This window comes from Natator depressus, chromosome 7 (assembly GCF_965152275.1).
Source record: "Natator depressus isolate rNatDep1 chromosome 7, rNatDep2.hap1, whole genome shotgun sequence".
Lineage (NCBI taxonomy): Eukaryota > Metazoa > Chordata > Testudines > Cheloniidae > Natator > Natator depressus.
This window is the reverse complement of record NC_134240.1, coordinates 113,252,910-113,275,510: the sequence shown is the minus strand read 5'-3', so window position 1 is coordinate 113,275,510 and position 22,601 is coordinate 113,252,910. Positions and strand designations below refer to the sequence as shown.

General features: G+C 40.4%; 1 protein-coding gene across 3 annotated transcripts in view; it reads left to right on the top strand.

Moving 5' to 3' along the window:
• VTI1A (vesicle transport through interaction with t-SNAREs 1A) overlaps positions 1-22,601 on the top strand; it is a 356,160-nt gene that overhangs the window by 211,995 nt on the left and 121,564 nt on the right. The gene's annotated exons all lie outside the window — the stretch shown is intronic.

Here is a 22,601-nt window from a genome sequence, read left to right as displayed (position 1 = left end):
TAATTTAAAATAATTCATTCTAATTTGAACATACTAGAGAGACACCCTTTTAAAAACATTGTGTTTTGAGCATGCTTCTGCTGTGTGGTGTAATATTATGGAAATGTAGCCCTGGGATTTAAAGTGAAGTGTGAAGAAAAAAAATTGCAACATCCTAAAAATCTACCTGGGATTTTAGGGAGGATGAGAAAGATATTCAGTGATTTCCAGCCACCTTGAATTTAAATCAATACCTTTACCAGAAAGCTTGTTTTAGCCAGTGGAATCCCTGGACATAGAGTTATGTATTCAGCAAAGCTGTACACTTGTACCACTATGCTGTCTGTATTTCTAGACTTATAGTTGGCTCCATAAAGAATAGTCACCCGAATTATAGGTGGCATTGGACATGCTAGGACTGATACTTTTAAGGAATAGGTTATTCATAAAATATTCTGCAAGAAATTGGTATGAGTTGGCCCTTCCTAAGTTGCTCTTCACAACATGCAAGCCTTTTGTAGTGTGTATTTGTTTAAGCAAGTTTGCTTTAAAAAAAATTAAAATCCTAAATTTTAGCGAAGTCAGCAATTTATCGCGAGCCTCGGAAAATATTGGCAAAGGGAATTTATAAGTTGTTCTTCAGTGCAAGCTTTATCTCTCCATAAGTCTCCTTCAGAAAACAGCTTTCTTAGTTCCTTCTATACCCAGCTGACGAAGGTTAAGATAACTGCACTTCGTGCCTCCGTTTCACAGACTTCTCATATTTCCAACTCTGAACCATAACATACAAAATTCTGTGATTAAGAGTAATATGTAAATGACACAAGCTAAATTCAAAATCCATGGAGAAACAAAGTGGCAATTGAAAGAGATGCTTCAGTGCTTGTAGACAATATTAAAAAACAAAACAAAACCCATAGCCTCCCCAGGAAGGGCCCTGCGACATGAGCTGTAACAAATATTCTGCATATGTCTCCATTTTGTCAAATCTCATTAAAGGGGCTTCTTGCTTTATGTCAATTGAGCTGTCCAAAAATCATTCATCATTTTTAGTGTAAAAAAAAATCATGCAGTTATTTAAATAATATCATATTAATGTTAAAGTTCAGCTGTCATTTAATAGTATGGCTTAATCAGACATAACATTTAGGAAAAATAGTTTTTTCAGGCTTTACTTGGCTTTCAGGTTGGCAGATTCAAATAAGGATTTATGGGTTTCTAAACCAATGTATTTTTTCCATGTTTATGCTTGATGTACCTCAGCCTTGTTTTTTACAGGACTCTGTAGTCTGTTATTTTCAATAAAATAAAGTATCTGCTCACATTGTGTTTGAATACATTTGCAAGTAATTTGAAGAGGCTGGAACAAAAACATATGCTGTAACCTTTGACTTTGTTTTGTGTTTGGGAATCACAGTTTAGAGTCCTAGTTTATAAGTGTTCCATAAACCAAATGAAAAATATGACCTTTGTGAAATATACTCGAGGCTCTGTTTTCTGACAAATGGATTATGTAGTCAAACACTAAAAAGACATGTTTTTTGTATGTCAGAAGGGCAGTGGATTTTCTCTTTCTTTGTTTAAAAGAAAAAAAAAGCCTAACTGAATCACCCATCTGGTTAAAAGGTTAAGGTTTAGGCCAAGCAAATAGGGTATATCTGTGCAATTCATACAGATGAGCATAAAGATTTGCCATTGTGGAGGCAATTGATATAGTGGGAGACGGTCTGAAAATTTCCTCAGGACGTTATTAGCAAACAGGTAGTATCCAGGAGTGATATAATGTTTTATGACTATACTGACAAAACTGTGTAGCAGTATCCCAGCCTCGGCAGCTTCTAAATGTTGTTTAGCCATTGAGGAGCAATCGCAAGAGATAGAAACAGGAAGTCAGCAAAGAACAACATCAGGTGCAGGTGTAGGAAAATAATTGCCATAGCTTGGCAGTTGGGTCCTAATACTGCTTACTCCACTGAGTACCACACAGACATTCGCTGAATTGCTGGAACCAATAAAGAACAGTGATGGAGGGCCATATTTCACAATTATCATATAGAAAAGATCTTGTTAAGTTGAACACTGTAGTTGCTGCTATCGTGTATGAATCCGCTGTTACTCTTTGAAGTTGTATGCCTGCCTTAGTGATTACAAATGTGATGTATTGAGTGTAACTGTTCATAGCTGGGAAAAGCCAACCATTCTCTTTTGTGAGCATGGTCAAATATAGTAAGGAATTACATATTTAGGGAGGCTTATGAACCTGAATGCAGAATATGCTCCAGACTGATGGTAAATACTTTTCAGCTATATAGAAACCTTTCATTAAAGGCGAGTAAACATTATCCCTATTTTACAGCTGGAGGACTGAAATAGACACAGGTTAAGTGACTTTTCATAGCTCACACAGTGAATCAAGTGGCAGAATAGGAATCGAATTCCTTATCCCAGTTTGCTGCTCTAACCACTACAGGAAATGGCTGCCTCATATGAATCAGAATTCATTACCTACTGCTAATTTGTCACGAATACCTGCATGTGGGAAGAGAGATCTAGGATAAACGTTTAAAAACTGTCTCCTCACTTAAACTAGAATGTAATCCATCTTCATTTCCAAATATACAGGTATTTTCAATATCCTGAAAAGAACATAGACTGAGACTGCATCTAAAATGGCATATTGTATTCAGGACAGTTCACTATTAGGAAGATGTCAGCGAACTGATAGGAATTTGCAAAGATCAATCAAAATGACTATGGGACTATTTAATTATTCATTTTGGTTGTCACTTATCCATAGCTCTCGGCACCACCCAAAATTTAATACAATGATAAATCTAAAATGTTCAATATATAACATTAGGCCAGCAAAATTCCAATTATAATTTCCAGCTAACAGATTCTTACATAAGATAATGCAACTTTTTCCAAATCATATAACGAGGCCCCATCTGAATCATCCATCATTCCGCCTCCACCCCTTCCATGATCTTAGCAGGTCATAGTTTGTTGGACAGATTGAGGGGAAGGTATAAATCCCACCACACATTCTGAGAGCCCTTCATTTTCATAAACACAATTTCCCTGCCTTTCTTTTGTCCATGATCAAGCTCAATAGCCATGAAAAGCTTTAACAAAGATTTGGGATAACCTCTTGGGAGAGTCTCCAAGCCACACACACAGCCTAAGGGGAAACAAACATAATCAAACATTAACCAAATAAATATTCCAGGTGTGAATGTCTCAACAGCAGATACACTTGGCGCCAACTCTTCCTCTAAGTTCATTTATTTCAGGAGATGTAGAATCCAAGAACTTTTTTGACATCAACATTATTAAGAAAAGTATCTAGTACCCTCCAAAATGACACATTGTTTTCCCTTGCAGAACATCATGATTTCTGACCCTATGACTCTACCTTCTAATAATTCAGATTTTCATCTGCTGAGTTGTTATATGAGATGCGCTGGAAAACTCATGAACGTATCTGCCCACATAAACGAACCATTTTTAAAATATAATTTTAAACAGGACACAGTCATTAGCTCCAGCTGATGGAAATGAGGCAAGAAGTATACAAGTCTCAGGTGATAAATTATCAGAATTTCCAACATCTGTATGAATTGCCACCACTAGTAAAACCATGAATAAGAAGTATTCCATCCCAGTAGTAAAGGTGGTTGCGTTTCTTCTTTAGGATTGTTCCCAGCAATATCTGGCTCTAACTGCCCAAACTTTCATCTACCCTTGGAACTCCAAAGTTTTTTAGTCTTATTTTTCAAAGTTTCAAAATTTCATTATATTTAATAAGTGCCCTGAAAACCCCCTTGAGAATCTGCACCTCAGTTTGTGAATAAAATGTGCCGTTTTATACAAATTGCTTTTGTTCCTGGCAGTTTTCAAATATTTCAATTGTTGCAAAGAGGCCTAGTCTTTATTTATGAGATGAATCCAGCTTTAAGGAAGTTGCCTCCCCGGTCTGACATGTGTGCCCCCTCTACAGAATGATTGGGCTGAATGACTAGAGATAGGGTGACCAGATGTCCTGATTTTATAGGGACAGTCCCGGTTTTGGGGTCTTTTTGTTGTATAGGCTCTTATTACCCCCCCCCCACCTAGTGTCCCGATTTTTCACACTTGCTGTCTGGTCACCCTAACTGGGGAGCAATGGATCCACCAGGCTCTTTTGTTTACTCTTTTGCTCTTTGAGACTTGAAAAATTAATTATGGTCTTCCTTGGCTGCCTAGCCCACATCACCACTCTCACAAATAGCAAGAGAGGCCATTCAAATAGAAACAACTGTGCAAGTAGTTCCTAGTTTACCCACCTTTCCTTGTTTCCATCCCAAAAGTCTTTCACAATCAAACTTTCTTTAGAGCAAGAGCCCTTCTCACTGTCAGTGTGACACCTGTGTGATTTGATTCTGCAGTAATTCTGATGGAAGCTTTTATGATCTCAAATGCACTGTGATAGTTTAATGTAAGATTACGTCTATCTTTATAACCCGCATTTTCATGCTTTTGGAGAAGTTTTCCTTTCCAGCAGAAATTTTGCATGCTTTGCAGTGGCAATTTTGTTTTTGAAGTTTGAGTAGAATCTGTTTCATCAGTTTTCTAGTGCAGAAAAAAAAAATCCCACTTCAAGGTGCTGTTCTACTCTGAAAAGTGATTTGAAATGGTACATTCTTGTGCAAAAGTCTGCTTCCAGTCATGTATCTAGACTCACCTCTGTTTACTCCAGTGACTTATGCTTTGATTCAGCACAGCACTTAAGCACATGCTTAACTTTACGCATGTGAGCATTCCCGTTAACTTGAAGTGAAAGTGGGAGCTAGGGAAAGAGTTTTAACACTTGGTCCTTTCCTTGGGCAGCTATGCACTGCCCCATACTCAGGGCTTGCTGCAAAGTGACAACCTAGCCTATAGTGTTTATATTAAATGTATGTCATAAAATACACAGGATGTGTAACATGGGCTTTTAATGTTACTGTGAGAACATTACTTTTTTTTCATTTCCTGAATTTCAACATTTGTAATTTAAATGTTACACTAATGTAAATGTTTGTGTTGTAATATTAAATTACTCCTTTGTGATCATGAAATATGCCGTCTTATACAAATAAAACTGAAAAACTATGTGGCACAACTTATCACAAGATAGTCCTTGAATAATGAACATATTATTGCTCTATGTTATGCCAGAACAAATCTGAGAGCTAATTACTACTGGTCATTCTAGTCATTTTTCCCCATTTTAACAGGCAGTCTTATTCCTTTGTTGAAGTGATAGGGAAACATCTGGAAATCTTAAATGTAATGTCAGCATAATTCCTAAGGGTAAACATACTTCATTATTACGAATTCCAACCAGAAAACATGTAAACCTTTGAGACTTGTCAAATAAAGGGGTAAAGTTATCCTAAGGATAGAGACGTGTATCAGTAGTACTAAAAAGAAAGAATTTTAAAAATCAGTGTACTTTTCACTGGGTTTTGTGTTCTTATTTCAGATATGAAATGTTCTCTTATATATTTTTCAAGATGCATTTCTTGTAATTAATGAGCAGTTAACAGCCAGTTTTCAGGTCTTGCCACACTTCCTACAGACAGTATTCTGCATGCGTGGAAATGATAAAAAGCTCTTCGAAAATCATATTCTGCTTTTACTTAGCACAAGAAACATTTCCTCTGAGCCCATCCTGGAAGTAAGGGTGCTTTTCTTGCATGGTGCTGTGCAAATTTCATGCCCTTTGATAGCAGTGGGCACTGAAGATTCTCTGTAGTATGCAGGAAATGTTCAGCACCCCTCAGAATCAGGCCATATATGACAATTTCAGCAGTGCAAGCCATGCCCCTGAGGGTCAGTGTGTGCCAGAGTGTCGTTTGCAAAACCCCAATTTTTAGAGGTTAGTAATGTAGGGATAAAAATTTAATCTGAGGTTGAAATGAGGCAAACAAGATCTTAAAGAGAAAGGTAATTGATCTTTTCATTTTAATATTTTCAATACACGGGATAAAAAAGGCTATGCATCTCCACCGCTGAAATCTTGTTATGTTTATGCCATGTCTTAGGCCTGTCACTCACTTATTCAGGCGGAAGTGTGGAGATCACATGCTGGACTTCTGTTTTATTTTTCAGTTTATTTTGCAAGACTTTTTCCCTGTGTCCAGTTGACCCCCCTGAGCCCATCATGGACAATACTCTCAACAACCTTCGTAGGATGGTTTCCCCTTTTCTGTTTTATGGGCAATGGCCTTTGTTCCCTCTTCTCCATTCCCCCTTTTATACCCGCCGGAATTACTGTCTCACTTGTTCCATTCCTGTTCTCCCACAGCGCTTCCACCCACCCCTATGAACTTTGTCCATCTGAACAGCTGGAAATGGCATTATCCAAAGCACATTTATGTTTTTTGACAAAGAGCAGGGTCTTAATGGATACTACTAGATCATTCTAGACTATATAGATCATTCTAGACTACATATACCAAGAATAGTTAAATAGGTTAAATAGCATTTGATTCCTTTAGTTGCACTGTGTTTGAGATATGCTAACTGTCACTAAGAGATCAGAGCTTAAAAGAAGACAGTAAAGTTTATAATATTTTGTTATGGGAGTGAAGCAAAAGGCATTTCATAGTCAGCAATGACATGCCATAGCCAAAATAAGCGTCATGTGCCATAACTGTAACAACACAGAAAGTCCTAGCTCGTGCCAGCAAATTGGTGCAGCGCTCTCTCACGGTGGGCATGATTAGTTTCTGTTCAGCTGAGTTCTCTCAGATGTGGTGGTGTTGTGAAGCAGTAAATGAGAATATTTTAAATGTTCATCAGATTGTTTATGCTGTGAGGGCGAAGTAGGGAAACCACTAGCATAAGCTGGAAGTGGAAATTGTTCTTGTAATTGGACACAACTCTTCTGGAGTCAGCAATGTTGTACCGATTAAGGCCAGCACTGAACTGAGGAACATATTGTTTTAACACAACTGATACTGCCACAGAACAACATGTACCTACGGTTATACTTATTGTATACCAGGCAGTGTATTTAAGACATTTGTTTATAAACACAAAGTCCTGTTGAGATAATCACAGCTGCCTGAAATCCTGCCTTATCAGAGATTACGCTTTGGTCTTCAAGTTAGTTGAAAGATGAGCAAAATCGTATGTAGATAGATATCATCCCTGTGACTGCTTCTAAAGAGGCTCATGTGTTCTACCATGAGTGTGAAATAACTGGTGCTCAGAAAATATGTTTTTTTGTTTGTTTGGTTTCTTTGCACTTCTCTGAGTCTGAAGGATATAAATATTTGGTGCACAAAGCTTAATTGTAACCTCTACTTTTCATTGTCAGCCTTATTTGTGGGATTTTTGGAGCATAGATGCAGCAGAAATCCAGAGCTGTCCTAATATGCAACTTTTAGGAGCTCAGATGTTGCCAAACTACAGTTTAATGCACAGACTGCTGCGAACTTTGCAAACTATTTAATTTGTTGGTGTTATGCATTTGTATATCTGAGCTCAGGAATTTGCTTAAGATGAAACACAATGAGTAAGAATATTGAATTTCCATTGTTTGAACCTTAGTATGAAGAGGAGTGAGACAGAAAATAGGAAATGGACCAAAATTTGAAAGGTGAAATCTGTTAGATATTTTAAATCTTTAAAAAAAGGTATGCCGTGTTGTTGCAGCCACGTTGGTCCTACGATATTAGAGAGACAAGGTGGGTGAGGGAATATCTTTTATTGGACCGACTTCTGTTGGTGAGAGAGAAAAGCTTCCGAGCTTACACAGAGCTCTTCTGCTCTCATTAAAAAACAAACAAAAACCCCTCACCTATCTTCTCTCTTAAAAAAAAGATGGAAAGAAAGGGAGGAAAATATATTGTCAAGAATTACAACTGTTTTTCTTATGAAGCCATTTGTCTACATTGCAGACTGTTCTGCTTATTTTGGAAACAAGTGGAAGGGAATAGGGATGCTGTTTAGTAGGCAGAAGACAACTGCATGGACATTGTTGAGTTCCATCATTTGAAGAAGCTGTTTTAGACATTATGGGTGTGATATCCAAACATGCTGAGCATTCCTCTGAATCTGTTCCCACTGAAGTTATTGGAAGTTTTATATTGACTTCAGTAGAAGCAGAGTTAAGCCAGAAATAGACTCTGGTTCTGATCACACACTGGTTTAAAGGACCGACTCCACTAGAAACAGTGTAATCTTCACACTGGTGCAAAGTTGGTGTGAGATTGGAGTCTTGCCCTTATTACCTAGCATTTAAGAGCTAGGAGGAAGTACGGGGTGCTGGCTCCAGAAGAGGACTCAGGGCTGGGGGTTGGGGTGCAGGAGGGCTGTGGGCTTCTGCCCGCTGACACTTATCTTGGGCGGCTCCCAGTCGGCAGCGCAGCAGGGCTAAGGCAGTCTCCCTGCCTGTCCTGACCGCACGCCGCTCCCGAAAGCAGCCAGCAGGCCCCTGCGGCCTCTGGGGGGGTTGGGGGGGTGGGGTGCACATGGCTCTGTACTGCCCCTCCCTGCAGGCACTGCCCACACAGCTCCCATTGGCTGCAGTTCCCCGTTTCTGGCTAATGGAAGCTGCAGGGGAAATGTTTGCAGACAAGAGCAGTGAGCGGAGACCCCTGCCCACCGTGGGGGGGCGCTGGCCACTTCTGGGAGCCTGTCTTAGCCCCGCTGTGCCACCAGACTTTTAGCAGCCAGAGATCATGATCGATTGGCAGAGGCTCCAGGATCAACCAGATGATCTTGATCTACCGGTTGGTGACCACTGATTTAGAGTATAGAGTTTTCACTTGAGTCAGTTAGGAGAGAAAAATGGTGTATTTTTCTAAAGCTAGGGCCTAATCCTGCCAGCTTTACTCACATGAGCAGTTCTTACACAGGTATTCTTATTGCTATCAATGGGACTACTCTTGAATAAGGATTACTCATTTCAGCAGGGACTTGCAGACTCAAGTGGTGACACTCCTCGATGAAATCAACAACCAAGCAAAACTTGATCAGTTGGAAAAAGCTGGTTGCAGATAAGATAGTAGTGCTGTTATGGTGGAACTTATGTCCTTGAGCAGAATGTGTAGATATGTTGGACTGGACCTTTGAATCTTGGGGAAGAAATGTTCACACATTACTAACCTGCCAACCAGCTGTCTGAAGAATAGCAAAGCCCTGAATTAGAAAATGGGGTCTTATAGTGTGAGATTGTTTAGTCTGCTTAGTGGTCAGGGGTATGAGGGTTTGATTATTTTTCCTGTGTCTTAGACATTTTCCACCTTACTGTGGAAGATTCGGTTCGGATCAAGAAGGCCTATAAAAGTCACAGCAGGATTTAAACATCAACTTTGAGGGACCTGGGAGAATTTCTTTAAATTTCACTCCTACAGTTTAAACTACTGTTGAAAATACGTTCTCCATAATACTGCTGTAAATCTATTGAAATCAATTGAGTTACTCCAGATTTACACGAGGATACTGAGAAAATGATTTAGTCAAAGGAGCGAATCTTGCAACATGCTTGTCTGAGACAAACTCAAATTGTAAGCACTAATACTCCTTTTCTCCTATAATTGGGTTCACTAACTCAGGTAAAAAAGTGGCCTTGTCTTCCAGGAGATTCTTATTAATTGCTATTTTTTGAGACAGCTGAGAAATAGGGGAAGCAATATGAATAGTTTATACTTCTGTATCTGGAAACACTAGGGGTCAGACCCTCAGCTGGTGTAAATCATCAGTTTGAAGTCGGATGCCCACAGATTTACACCAGCTCAGGGTCTGACTCATTTTTTTAAGTAATTGATTTATAAACATGGTTTTGGTTTCGTGTCGCATTTTACTTGGAATTTTATACAATTACATGTGCTAAAGAGTTGTGTCTGTACACAATGGCTCATAATTGGTATTCCTATGCTCCAGCTGAGGAAAATAGTAAAGGAGTTTTTCAGTGACCTGTGTGCATTCTGCAAATATTTATTTACTGTGTTGTGAATGCTAACATGGTTCACCCAGAGGATCTCTCTATGTAGCGTTTATCGTCTATGCAGCGTTTATCATCAGCTTTTGTTTAACTTGCACTTGGTAATATTAAAACAAATTGCATTATCATCCCAAGAAGGGCACTTTAAACATTTGGATTGGATTTTCAATGAAGTGTGACTTAAAGCACCTTCCAGCACTGGACAGTTAAGTCTTCACCTTGCCCTATGCAGAGGATCAACTAGTTACTTAAGAATGGAACATCTGTGGCCAAATTCTTTCCTTGATTTGCACTGCTCTGCTTAGACATAATTTGAACTGAAAGCCTGTTTGCATATCCTTCATTAATGATCTGGATGATGAGATGGATGCTCCCTCAGCAAGTTTGCGGATGACACTAAGCTGGGGGGAGAGGTAGATATGCTGGAGGGTAGGGATAGGGTCCAGAGTGATCTGGATAAATTGGAGGATTGGGCCAAAAGAAATCTGATGGGGTTTAACAAGGACAAGTGAAGATCCCTGTACTTAGGATGGAAGAATCCCAGGCACTCCTACAGGCTGAGGATCGACTGGCTAAGCGGCAGTTCTGCAGAAAAGGACCTGTGGATGAGAAGCTGGATATGAGTCAACAATGTGCCCTTGTTGCCAAGAAGGCTAATGGCATATTGGTCTGCATTAGTAGGAGCATTGCCAGCAGATTGAGGGAAGTGATTATTCCCCTCTATTTGGCACTGTGAGGCCACATGTGGAGTATTGAGGTCAGTTTTGGGCTCCCCACTACAGAAAGGATGTGATCAAATTGGATAGAGCCCAGAGGAGGGCAACGAAAATGATTAGGGGGCTGGGACACATGACTTACGAGGAGAGGCTGAGGGAACTGGGGTTATTTAGTCTGCAGAAGAGAAGAGTGAGGGGAGATTTGATAGCAGCCTTCAATTACCTGAAGGGGGGTTCCAAAGAGATGGAGCTAGGCTGTTTTCAGTGGTGGCAGATGACCGAACAAGAAGCAATTGTCTCAAGTTGCAGTGAGGAGGTCTAGGTTGGATATCAGGAAAAACTATTTCACTAGGAGGGTGGTGAAGCACTGGAATGGGTTACCTAGGGAGGTGGTGGAACCTCCATCCTTAGAGGTTTTTAAGGCCTGGCTTGACAAAGCCCTGGCTGGGATGATTTAGTTGGGATTGGTCCTGCTTTGAGCAGGGGGTTGGACTAGGAGACCTCCTGAGGTCTCTTCCAACCCCAGTCTTCTATGATTCTATATTGATATGCTTGTTTTTGAGCAAGTAGGCAGCACATTTAGAAATCTGCAAAGCACTGTGCCCACTTATGATGATGTAGAAATAATAAATTTAAACAGGGGAGGCTGTTTTAAAAATGTGGTTCTCAACCTGCCTTGTCATGCCTTCGATATTGGAAGGCATATGGTTCACTTTATCCTTACAGGGAAACTACTTTGCTGTTTTCAGTCACCGCTATATTTTTTAAATGTAGTTTTAAGTGTGAGTGGTACACGTGTTGATTGTGAAGATACAATTTTTTCAGTACAGCCTTAAGCTAATTACTGTTAGTGGCAGTGGGGGCTTGTACCTCATTTGTGAGCAGCTATTTATAATACTGTAGCAGTATAAAGCAATGCTTTACATTGCCATTTTACCACACTATTACACCATTGTGTTTTAATCCACCATAGGTGAATGAAGAACTTTAGCCATCTGTTTTATTTAATGATATAATCAGTAAACAATATATGCACTTCACGCATTTGGCCATAAAGATGGCCCATATGTTTGGACTGAAAGTTTACGTTGTAAATTGGTATATTCACATATCAGCTTGTTTCTAGTTTAAAAGGCTTGCTGTGTTCACAAGATGGTACAAAGCAAGCTCAGTAACAGCTCATACCCAGTGCAGGTGGTGAAGCTAGTTGCCATGTAGATCAAAAGTCAAACAACTGTGACTCTTCCTCTGAAATGACAGTTAGTGAGACAAGGCTGGTCTTATTCCCATAAACAAGAAAGAGTTATAGATAGACATACATCATGAACTTATGAGAACAAAAGGGGGTTTCATAATCACCCAGCATCAGAAAGCCCATTACTGCGAACTATTGGAACATAAGCCTTTGAAATACAACAAACATTTTATTTTATTAGATAAAATTTAAAGAAGAGGTTCAGAATTATTAAATTGCCCAAAGCAGTGGTTTTCAAACTTTTTTTCTGGTGACCCAGTTGAAGAAAATTATAGATGTTCACGACCCAACGGAGCTGGGGATGAGGGGTTTGGGGTCTGGGAGGGGCTCAGGGCTGGGGCACAGAGTTGAGGTGTGGGGATGAGGGCTGTGGGGTGGGGCCGGGAATGAGGGCTTCAGGGTGTGGGAGGACGTTCTAGGCTGGGGCTGGGAGGTTGGGTGCGGGAGGGGGTCAGGGCTCTGGGCTGGGGGTGCAGGCTCTGGAGTGGGAATGGGGATGAGGGGTTTTGGGTGAAGGAGGGGACTCTGGGTTTGTGGGGGGGCTCAGGGCTCGGGTAGGGGATTGGGGCATGGGAGTGGGGCACGGGCTTACCTGCAGCGGCTCCTGGTCAGGGGCTCAGCAGGGGTGCTAAGGCAGGCTTCCTGCCTTTCCTGGCACTGCGGACCATGCTGCACCCCGGAAGTGGCCAGCAGCAGGTCTGGCTCCTAGGCGGAGGTGCGGAAGCAGCTCTGTGCGGCTGTCACCCGCAGGCACCGCCCCCCTCCTCCCCAGCTCCCATTGGCCAGGACCCAGCCAATGAAAGTGCGGAGCCAGTACTCGGGGTGGGGGCAGCGCACGGAGCTCTGTGACACACACACACACACACCCCGCCTAGGAGCCGGACGTGCTGCTGGCCACTTCTGGGGCGCGGTGTCACAACAGGTAAGGACGAGCCTGCCTTAGCCGGGCAGGCTCGCCAGCAGGACTTTTAATGGCTCAGTCGGTAGTGCTGACCGAGCCACCGAGATCCAGTGCCTTACATTCCGCGATCCAGTACTGGGTCTCAACCCACAGTTTGAAAACCACTGTACTAGAGAGTATTTGTGCCACTGAAGTGGTTGCTGATTTAAGAATCTTTGAGACAGGAAGTAGCCCTCTTTCGCAATCAGTTGAATTTTATTTTCAGCAATGTGTAAACAAAACCCATTGCTTATACCAAATAGAGTGGCTGAGTGTTAGACTCTGACATTATAATCAAAGGGGCTGACAAAGGAGGTGCTGTCATAATGAACAGGTCAGACTATGAACAGGAGGCTGCGAGGCAACTCTCCAACGCCACATTCTACAGGCCGCTATCGTCTGATCCCTCCTCTGAGGAGTACCAAAAGAAACTACACCGTCTGCTCAAGAAACTCCCTGGTACAGCACGGGAATAAATCGACACGGACACATCCCCAGAGCCCCAACCAGGGGTATTCTATCTGCTATTCAAGATCCATAGACCTGGAAACCCTGGATGCCCCATCATCTCAGGCATCAGCACTCTTACAGCAGGAATATTTGGCTATTTGGACTGTCTCCTCAGACCCTATGCTACCAGCACTCCTAGCTATCTTTGAGACACCACCGACTTCCTAAAAAAGAAAAGGAGTACTTGTGGCACCTTAGAGACTAACCAATTTATTTGAGCATAAGCTTTCGTGAGCTACAGCTCACTTCATCGGATGCATAAAGTGGAAAATGCAGTGATAAATTGGTTAGTCTCTAAGGTGCCACAAGTACTCCTTTTCTTTTTGCGAATACAGACTTACACGGCTACTACTCTGAAACCTGTCACCGACTTCCTGAGGCAACTACAATGCATTGGTCATCTTCCTGAAAACACCATCCTGGCCACCATGGATGTAGAAGCTCTTTACATCAATATTCCACATCAGGATGGACTACAAGCGGTCAAGAATAGTATCCTTGGTGAGGCCACAGCACACCTGGTGGCTGAGCTTTGTGACTTTGTCCTCACCCCCAACCATTTCAGATTTGGGGACAACTTATACTTTCAAGTCAGTGGCACTGCTATGGGTCCCCACATGGCCCCACAGTATGCCAACATTTTTATGGCTGACTTAGAACAACGCTTCCTCAGCTCTTGTCCCCTAACGCCCCTCCTCTACTTGCGCTACATTGATGACATCTTCATCATATGGACCCACGGGAAGGAGGCCCTTGAAGAATTCCACCTGGATTTCAACAATTTCCACCCCACCATCAACCTCAGCCTGGACCAGTCCTCACAAGAGATCCACTTCCTGGACACTACAGTGCAAATAAGTGATGGTCACATAAACACCACCCTATACCAGAAATCTACGGACCTCTATAATTACCTGCATGCCTCCAGATTCCAATCAGGACACATCACATGATCCACAGCCAAGCCCTAAGATACAACCAAATTTGCTCCAATCCCTCAGACAGAGACAAACACCTACAAGATCTTTATCAAGCATTCTTAAAACTACAATACCTACCTAGGGAAGTGAGGAAACAGGTGGACAGACCAAGACAGGTACCCAGAAATCACCGACAACAGGACAGGCCCAACAAGGAAAATAACTGAACACCACTGACCATCATGTACAGCCCCCGCTAAAACCTCTCCAGCACACTATCAACGATCTACAAGCTATCCTGGAAAACAATCCCTCACTCTCACAGACCTTGGGAGGCTGTCCAGTTCTCGCTTACAGACAGCCTCCCAACCTGAAGCAAATACTCACCAGCAACTACACACAACGCTACAGAAACACTAACCCAGGAACCAATCCCTGTAGCAAACCTCGTTGCCTACTCTGTCCCCATATCTACTCTAGCTACACTCCTCAGAGGACCCAACCACATGATCCACACCATCAAGGGCTCATTTACCTGTATGTCTACTAATGTTATATAAGCCATCATGTGCCAGCAATGTCCCTCTGCCATGTATATTGGCCAAACCGGACAGTCCCTACGTAAAAGAATAAATGGACACAAATCGGACATCAGGAATGGTAACATACAAAAGCCAGTAGGAGAACACTTCAATCTTCCTGGACATTCTATAACAGATTTAAAAGTAGCTATACTTGAACAAAAAACATTTCAGAAACGGACTTCAAAGAGAAACTGCAGAACTAAAATTCATTTGCAAATTTAACATCATTAATTTGGCCTTGAATAGGCTCTGGGAGTGGCTGGCTCATTACAAAAGCAGCTTTGCCTCTCCTCATCAATTATTGGGAGTGGACTACATCCACCCTGATTGAATTGGCCCTGTCAGCACTGGTTCTCCATTTGTGAGGTAATTCCCTTCTCTTCATGTGTCATATAATGCCTGCATCTGTAATTTTCACTCCATGCATCTGAAGAAGTGGTTTTTTACCCATGAAAGCTTATGCCCAAATAAATCTCTTAGTCTTTAAGGTGCCACCGGACTCCTTGTTGTTTGAGTGTTAGAAAGAAAGTAAGGGACTTGAGGTTGTGATTTCCTAAAAATGTTTCCGTAGCGATAGCCAGAATAAATAACTACCAGGTTTACATTAAAAGTTTATCAACTAGGTGCTAAGGAGAATATTTGTATCTACCAACACAAAAATAAGTACTTTTCAAGAAATGGATGAGAATCCAAATCCATCTTAAACTGTAAGAAAAGGTATAAAATGTTCAATTATTTTTATTTTAAAGAGAGCAATGTTTTTAACAGTTTACATAGCTTATGCTTAGGATATCCCCTGTATCATGAAAATGCTTTAGGGCCAGATTCTCCTCTGGTACATATTGGCCTAACTCCATTGACTTTCTTGGAGCTACACAAATTTACACCAGCTGAGAGGATCTAGCCCATTATAAATATAGTGATTTCCAGATTTTCATAGACCTTCACCCTCTTTGCTGCACAATTTGCACACAAATATAAGGAGGCTGTGCTAATAGCCCCTTTGAAAATGTGTCAATGCAGCCCAGATCTTTCAAAGTACTCTGTGCAGGTGCAGGGGTCTTCCCATGTGGATATCCGTTCAAGATCAGGGCCTTAAATTGTATTGCTGTTAACTTTAAAATAACACCTTGCTTTCGTGTGTCTCCTGTCATTTCTGATGCCATGAACTTCAATGACCTATTTCACTGAATCTGTGCATAGGATGAACCAAATATCTTTAAGGTTCTTATTAACCTTGGGCTGATCCTGCTTACACTGAAATACCTGACAGGATTCCAATTGATTCTTTTTATTTTTTTATGATTATTATTTTTTTAATTATTTGTGAGGATTTGTGCCTGGTCTCCAGTGTGAAAATTCGACTGGCTGTAAGCAGTGGACAGTTAATCAAAAGAAGTGACTCGAGCTGGTGGAGAATGAGTGAGGTTTCAAGGCCCAAAGGATCAGGGCTGACAGTCAAAATGACTAACACAACCCAGCTGCTTAACAAATATTGTTGTTTAGTAAAGATGGAGCAGAATTATACGCCATCAGCTTACCATACTTTGGGGCAATCTGTTACAAAAGGAACTGGCTACTTTGTAGGTTTCACTGTATTTTACACTAATTAAATTATTTACATACATATAAAGAAGCCAAAGGTGAAAGCTACATTACTACATGAGAGATTGAGATTTCATTTTTGCTTTCTATTTTTTTATGTGTCTGTACTGACAGGTACTACATACATCCTCAATAACAAAATTTCTTTTAATTAAAAAAAAAAGTGTTCGCTTTCTATTCTGTATGGCTAACGTAAGGCATAGCTCTTTAGGTCTTTTAATCTGTTTCAAGGCCAAGCTATTTATATGAGGGTGGTTTGCCGGGGGGGGGGGGGGGTGTGTGTGTGGTGTGAGGGGTTGTTTAGTTCTTTTTTTCCTCTCCATATTTGTAGAGGGAAAAAAGGATATTTTATTAATTCACTAGATTCTTTATGTTGCCTTGAATTGAAGGGATAAAATATTTTCAAGCTTATGGATGAAGAGAAGATAAAAGGTCTCATTTTATGAGCCATTATATATGCTTTCTAAGTACAGTTTTCTCGTGGCTAAAATATTTAAAATAAAACACTACTCCAGTGTTACTCATGTAGGCTTTTTGTATCCATATTTCATATAAGGTAGATGCTACACTTATGCATGTTTGTGTGCGTTTGATAGCATGTTACCTTCCAATTTTTAACTGTAGCTTTTTTTATTTTTAATCTTGTAACACTGTTACTCAGTTTTTCTCCTGAACTGGAAAGAAGAATCAAGAAACTGGCTCACTTGTCTTGTAAGAGAAAGGATGGTCTCATGGTTAAGGAACTAGGACTAAGGAGATCTAGGTTGAAATCCTGTGTAACCTTGGGCACATCATTTCCTTGTGCCTCAGCATCCCATCTGTAAAATGAGAATGCTATGACTTCCTGATCTCAGAAGTACATTGTGAGGAAGAAAATTCATTAATCTCTGGGTGGTTCTCACGTCCCTAAGCGATGAGCCCAATAGTAGATTTTATAAATGAACAAACTAAATGGCGGTGTTGCCGACTCTGGTGCGAGGTTAGGACTGAGATGGATGTAAAAGAGGGTGAGAGAGAAACATGGAAAGAATTTAGACAAGGGTCTTTGTTTCAGACCTGCTGTTGGAAGGGGCTGTAGTACAACAATCAGTCCCTGAGCATGTTGCTGCTAATGTAGGATTTAGATTGGAGGAGGTGCTAGATCCATGGTGCACTTTCAGCCTGTCAGATTACCTTGTACAGGGGCTGCTATTGTTAAAAATTCCAGCTCCACTGGCCTTTAACATATCAGTTTGGGACATAAGGATGGATAACAATATTTGTGTGGGTTCAACCAATATATAGCTAATCCATACCAGGAGGTATAATGTCCATGCATACAACAAAGAGTAGTGGTGCTATCCTTGGAGTTCTAGCCTAATTCAAGCATAGGCAATTATATTCTACCTATCTAAAATTCTCCCTGTCAATTCTATCAGAAACGGCATCTTTCTAATTGCTCTGAACTGTGATGTAATATTACTGATTGCTATTAAACAGCAATTGCATTTCAAAAGTGAGCTATAATTTGTACAAATGTTTGTACAGTGTTTGAGGATCCTTGAAGATGAAGGAAAATGTATAGAGGCAACATACTATTACTTACCACATAATACTGGAGTGGCTTTCACTCCATGGGCCTAGGTGCTCAGGGGAGATGTGGAGGTGACCCTTCTGGACTCAAGGACAAAAGGATTTATGACAGTATGAGTAGCTTTCTTTTGCAAAGAGCACCGCTATTGAAGTCATCCAGCTTGTATGGGGAATAAATATATAACAGACATTTTTCAGAATGAATGATTATTGATCCTCATTGCCCCATTTGGACTTGGGAGGGTTCTGTAGAGAACCTGTTCTCACATAGCTGACGGTGAATACCACCAAAAAAATCTCTTAAACCCCCTTCCCACCAGCACTGACTTGACCTGAAAAAATAAAACTACAGTTTTGCCACAATAATTAGAAAAATAGCTAGGAGGATAATCTAATGAATCTAAATTTCCCCAAGTAGCATGCACAATAACACTCTGGTTTGCAAAACTATTGTTATTCCTTTTATAATCCAAAACTTTCCTTTAATATAAACACATTCCAGATGTATATTCATTTCACAGCTGGGTACACCTGAAAAATGTAGTATCGTGAGCCTGTTCTTTAGCCATCACTCCATATGGAGACTAGAAGAGGGCTCAAATAGTCGTCGCTGCTGGCGGAAATGAAGGTAGGTTGAAGTAGTTGGTAACACTGAGGTCTCGATGAGGTTTTTGTGAAGAGTTTTTATGGAACACCTCTAGCGCTGGTGCACTTTGCTGGTCATATTTTAACAGTCCTTTGAATTATTGATGATTTATTAAAGTAGTACCAGCAAGCCATGGGAAAAATAAAATCCCACATGCCAGTTTCCGCAGAGGAATCATCTTGAGGCATCTAAGTGATCAAATGAGATGAGCCATTTATCATTCTTCAAGAGGGAATTGTTCATGAGCTGTGTTGTTCCTTGATAGCTGGCCAACGTTCTCTTTGGAATAAGACGGAGTATGTTGTTTGTGTGTGTGTCATCTTACTTGTCTGCAAAGCACGTAGGACATTGTCAGCATGCTTTATAAATAATATACCTATATATATGCAAACACATTATCCACGTTACCCATGGCAATATTTTAATAAACTTTATTTTAGTTTACACACACACTTTATATATAAACCATTACAGCAGTGTCCTAGGTGTTTTGCAGACCAGGAGATAGGCTCCCTGCCCCAAAGATGGTGCAATAGAAATAGACTATATATACGTGAGGTATGGGATGCTGTGTATGTTGAAAGAAAAAGACAATGCTTCAGAACATTGATCAGCTTCTGTTTTAGGCACTGGTTGTGTGTGTTTAAAATTCTATTCACTGAAATGAATGGAAATGCTTGTCGCAAGTGCTCATCCTCTGAAACTGAAAGGAGGAGCAGGTGCACAAGATATCAGAGAAGTGCTCTGTTTGATAAATATAGAGAGCTACTCATACTGGAGTTTCTATTTTGTCCTCTTGCTCATTTGACATAATTCAATACAGTTTTTATGGAAAAAATATTACTATGTTTGACCTGTATAATATAGATTGGTTGGGAAGCCTATTAAATCTGGCCCTCTTCTCTAAACTGTAAGTTCTAAGACCAGTTTGAGTTTGGGACCCTCTGTAGCCTGCTTTCTTTGATCCATGATCTGAGAATATGTAATCATCCTCTGAAGAGTTGGATTCCATTGTGACAAGGAAGGAAAGGGGTGGCCCTGAAGAACACATCTTCACATGGAAAGCCACCCCAAACACTATTCTGTGGTTTTCATCACTCTTTCAGAGGTCTCTTTGTTCTGTGTTGTTACTTAGTTGGTTTTTCTTTTATTTCAATATTAATTTTTGTTAGCATTTTTTGGTAAAACCACCTGCAGAATAATCTTTTTCTTTTTGTATATTACTATGTTTCTCTAGAGGCTATTGCACAGGCATGAAACATGATCCTAGAAATCTTTCTTACTGGGGGAAGCTTGAGATAAATATTGTTGTATGTTTAGTAGGAGTGGGTCTCTACATATTGACCATGTGTGTCTAAATGATGAGTAATACTTAAAAGCAACAGTGGTCTCAAAACATTCCTTAGATGATTATTAGATTGTTTTAATCTTTACATTATTCCAACTGGAAAGTTATGTAAACATTTGTTTTACATCTCACCAATGAGCAGTTTTTATTTTTTGACCGTCAGCCACCTAAGTCAGTGAAACAAGTTTGTTCACTTTCATTTTAAAGTGAGTTTCACTTTCCAGTTCTCATGCATGGTAAGCACAATGCTTTTGTGTTTGGGTTCCCGGAAGCATAGGGGAATATATAAATAAGAAGAAGAAAAAAGAAAGCCCATACAATTATTTTTCAAAACACCTCTGAAAATATTTTGTCACCTGTTGTTTTATCTTCACCACCTCCCATTTTAAAAATACATAAATGCTGGGCTTATATTACTTGACAGTGACCTCTTAATAAACTAGTTTGTTTGTTAAAAGAAAAAATCCAGCCAGCCTTAATATAAATTGTTTGTCGCATAGTGAGAGTAGTTTGTACATATTCCATCGCAGTGGCCATTCATGTTAGCATTTGCCAAAAGTTACCACACATAAGTGATATCTGAGATATCAGAGATTTTTCTGTATACATAGAAAAGGAAATTACTACCACACCTCAGATTCCACTGGGTAGTAACCTTTTGACAAATGTTGACTTTTTAAATGGTGACCACTCTCCATACAAACTCAGGTGAGTTGTTGTTTAGTTGTTTTTTCTCATCTGTTTTTTTTTAATACAAAATTAAAGACATTTCAGGTCATGAACAGGTGTTGGGGGTCACAACCAACCTGCCCTTCCCACATTGCTAAATTATAGACAGATCTCAGCTCGGTGGGAGGGGAGGGAATGGAAAGGGATGTGGAAAGGGCCATGAAGCACCAAGGCAGGGCAATTGAACTATGAGGCTAAGGAAATGTTTTCATCCACCAGAATGCTAGTAGTGTTAAAACCCTTCTATCGTACCTTTCAAAGTAGTGGTTTCAGATACTAACACTGGAACTTTTCTCAAACGCTCTTTCCCTCCCAACCATATTTTTACAATTAAATACTGAACGAGAATTTTTTTTCCCCTTACATTTTCTTAATGTGTGTCAGCTGATTTCTCTGCTGTTGTCTTGTTTGGGGGACAGAGACAAGCCTCCCTTCAAGAAAGACAGTTACAACATTGTTGTTGATTTCTTTATAGAAAACTGTCTGTGTGATAAGGCGAACTCTCTGACTGCTTTCTGGGGAAAAAGGAAATGCAAATGTTCTAACTGAAGGCAAAATCCTGCTCTCTGCTGCCCGGGTTAATGAAAGAAAAGAGAGGGCAGAGGAAACCTGCTTCTCTTGCCACACACCCAGTATAACAGGATTGCAGTGTTGCTTGCAAGGATGCTAGGAAGGGCCCCAGATTTCAACCCCAGACAATGTACCACAGTCCCAAGGGGACATGACTTGCCTGCTTGGGGCGTGGCTCAGCCCCCAGACTCCAACGCTTTTGCTGAGGTTAGCAGCATGCGCTAAAACAGATGTATAATGCTCCTTTGGGGGCAGCACTAAAATATGTTCCTCCACTGTTGTTCCCTTCTTTCCCCTTGCTGCCCTGGGCCATTTTGCGTTGCCCCCAGTAGGCGGGGTCATGTTCCTACCACAAGACTTGCACCTTCTCCATCCCCTTTCTACAGCTTCATTCAGTCAGGGCAGGATTTGGTTTTAGTTTCTTTCAATTTCAGATTTATTTATTTTTACTGGCTAACACTTTTTGATATCACCATTAATTAGAACTGCAGTGTGGCTATATAAATAAAGTGACCTCTTTACTGCCTTATCCTTACAAAATAGAGCCATCATTTGTAATAGCTTAATATAAATTCACAATAGCACTTTGTTCTCTTTCGCATCACTTGCCAGACTACTACTGTTATGGCTGCTGCTGTATCAGCTAGTTTTGCCACAACACACATGGATGCCAGTATTTTTAATATAATATGAAACACACATTTCCAAGCAGCCCAGAGAGACATCTGATCATTAAATCCCTTGACTGTCATCTGGATTTTTGCATCAATTCAGATTTCAAAACTGAACAAGTTGACAGTATCGAGATTAAAAGAAAAATGAAAATACTCATTTAAAGTAAAAGTATCCAAGAAAACTCTCCCCCTGAAGCAGACTTCTTTATTCTGCATGCACATGGAACAACAGAAAAAAGCCAGGGGTACGTGAAGGCAATAGGCTAGAGTCTATAATTGTGGTCATCAGTAGTTTGCTCAGCTTTAGTGTTATACTCTTTTTATAAACAATAATAATAAATGCTACTTGTTTTTAGGCTTCTCATTCTCTGCTGTTTAGAAGAACTAAAAGGTTGGAAGCGGCAGAAACATTTCTTTTAATACATTGCCTGCATTATGCTTCTCGGAATGGTATTTAGTGTTATTGTTAATGATTGAAGCATTAGCATTTAATTGTGTAAAGTACTTAAAGTCCAGTATTGCTACTTCTTTGGCTGAGTCCATTAATACTCAAGCATCTGTGAGAAATACATTG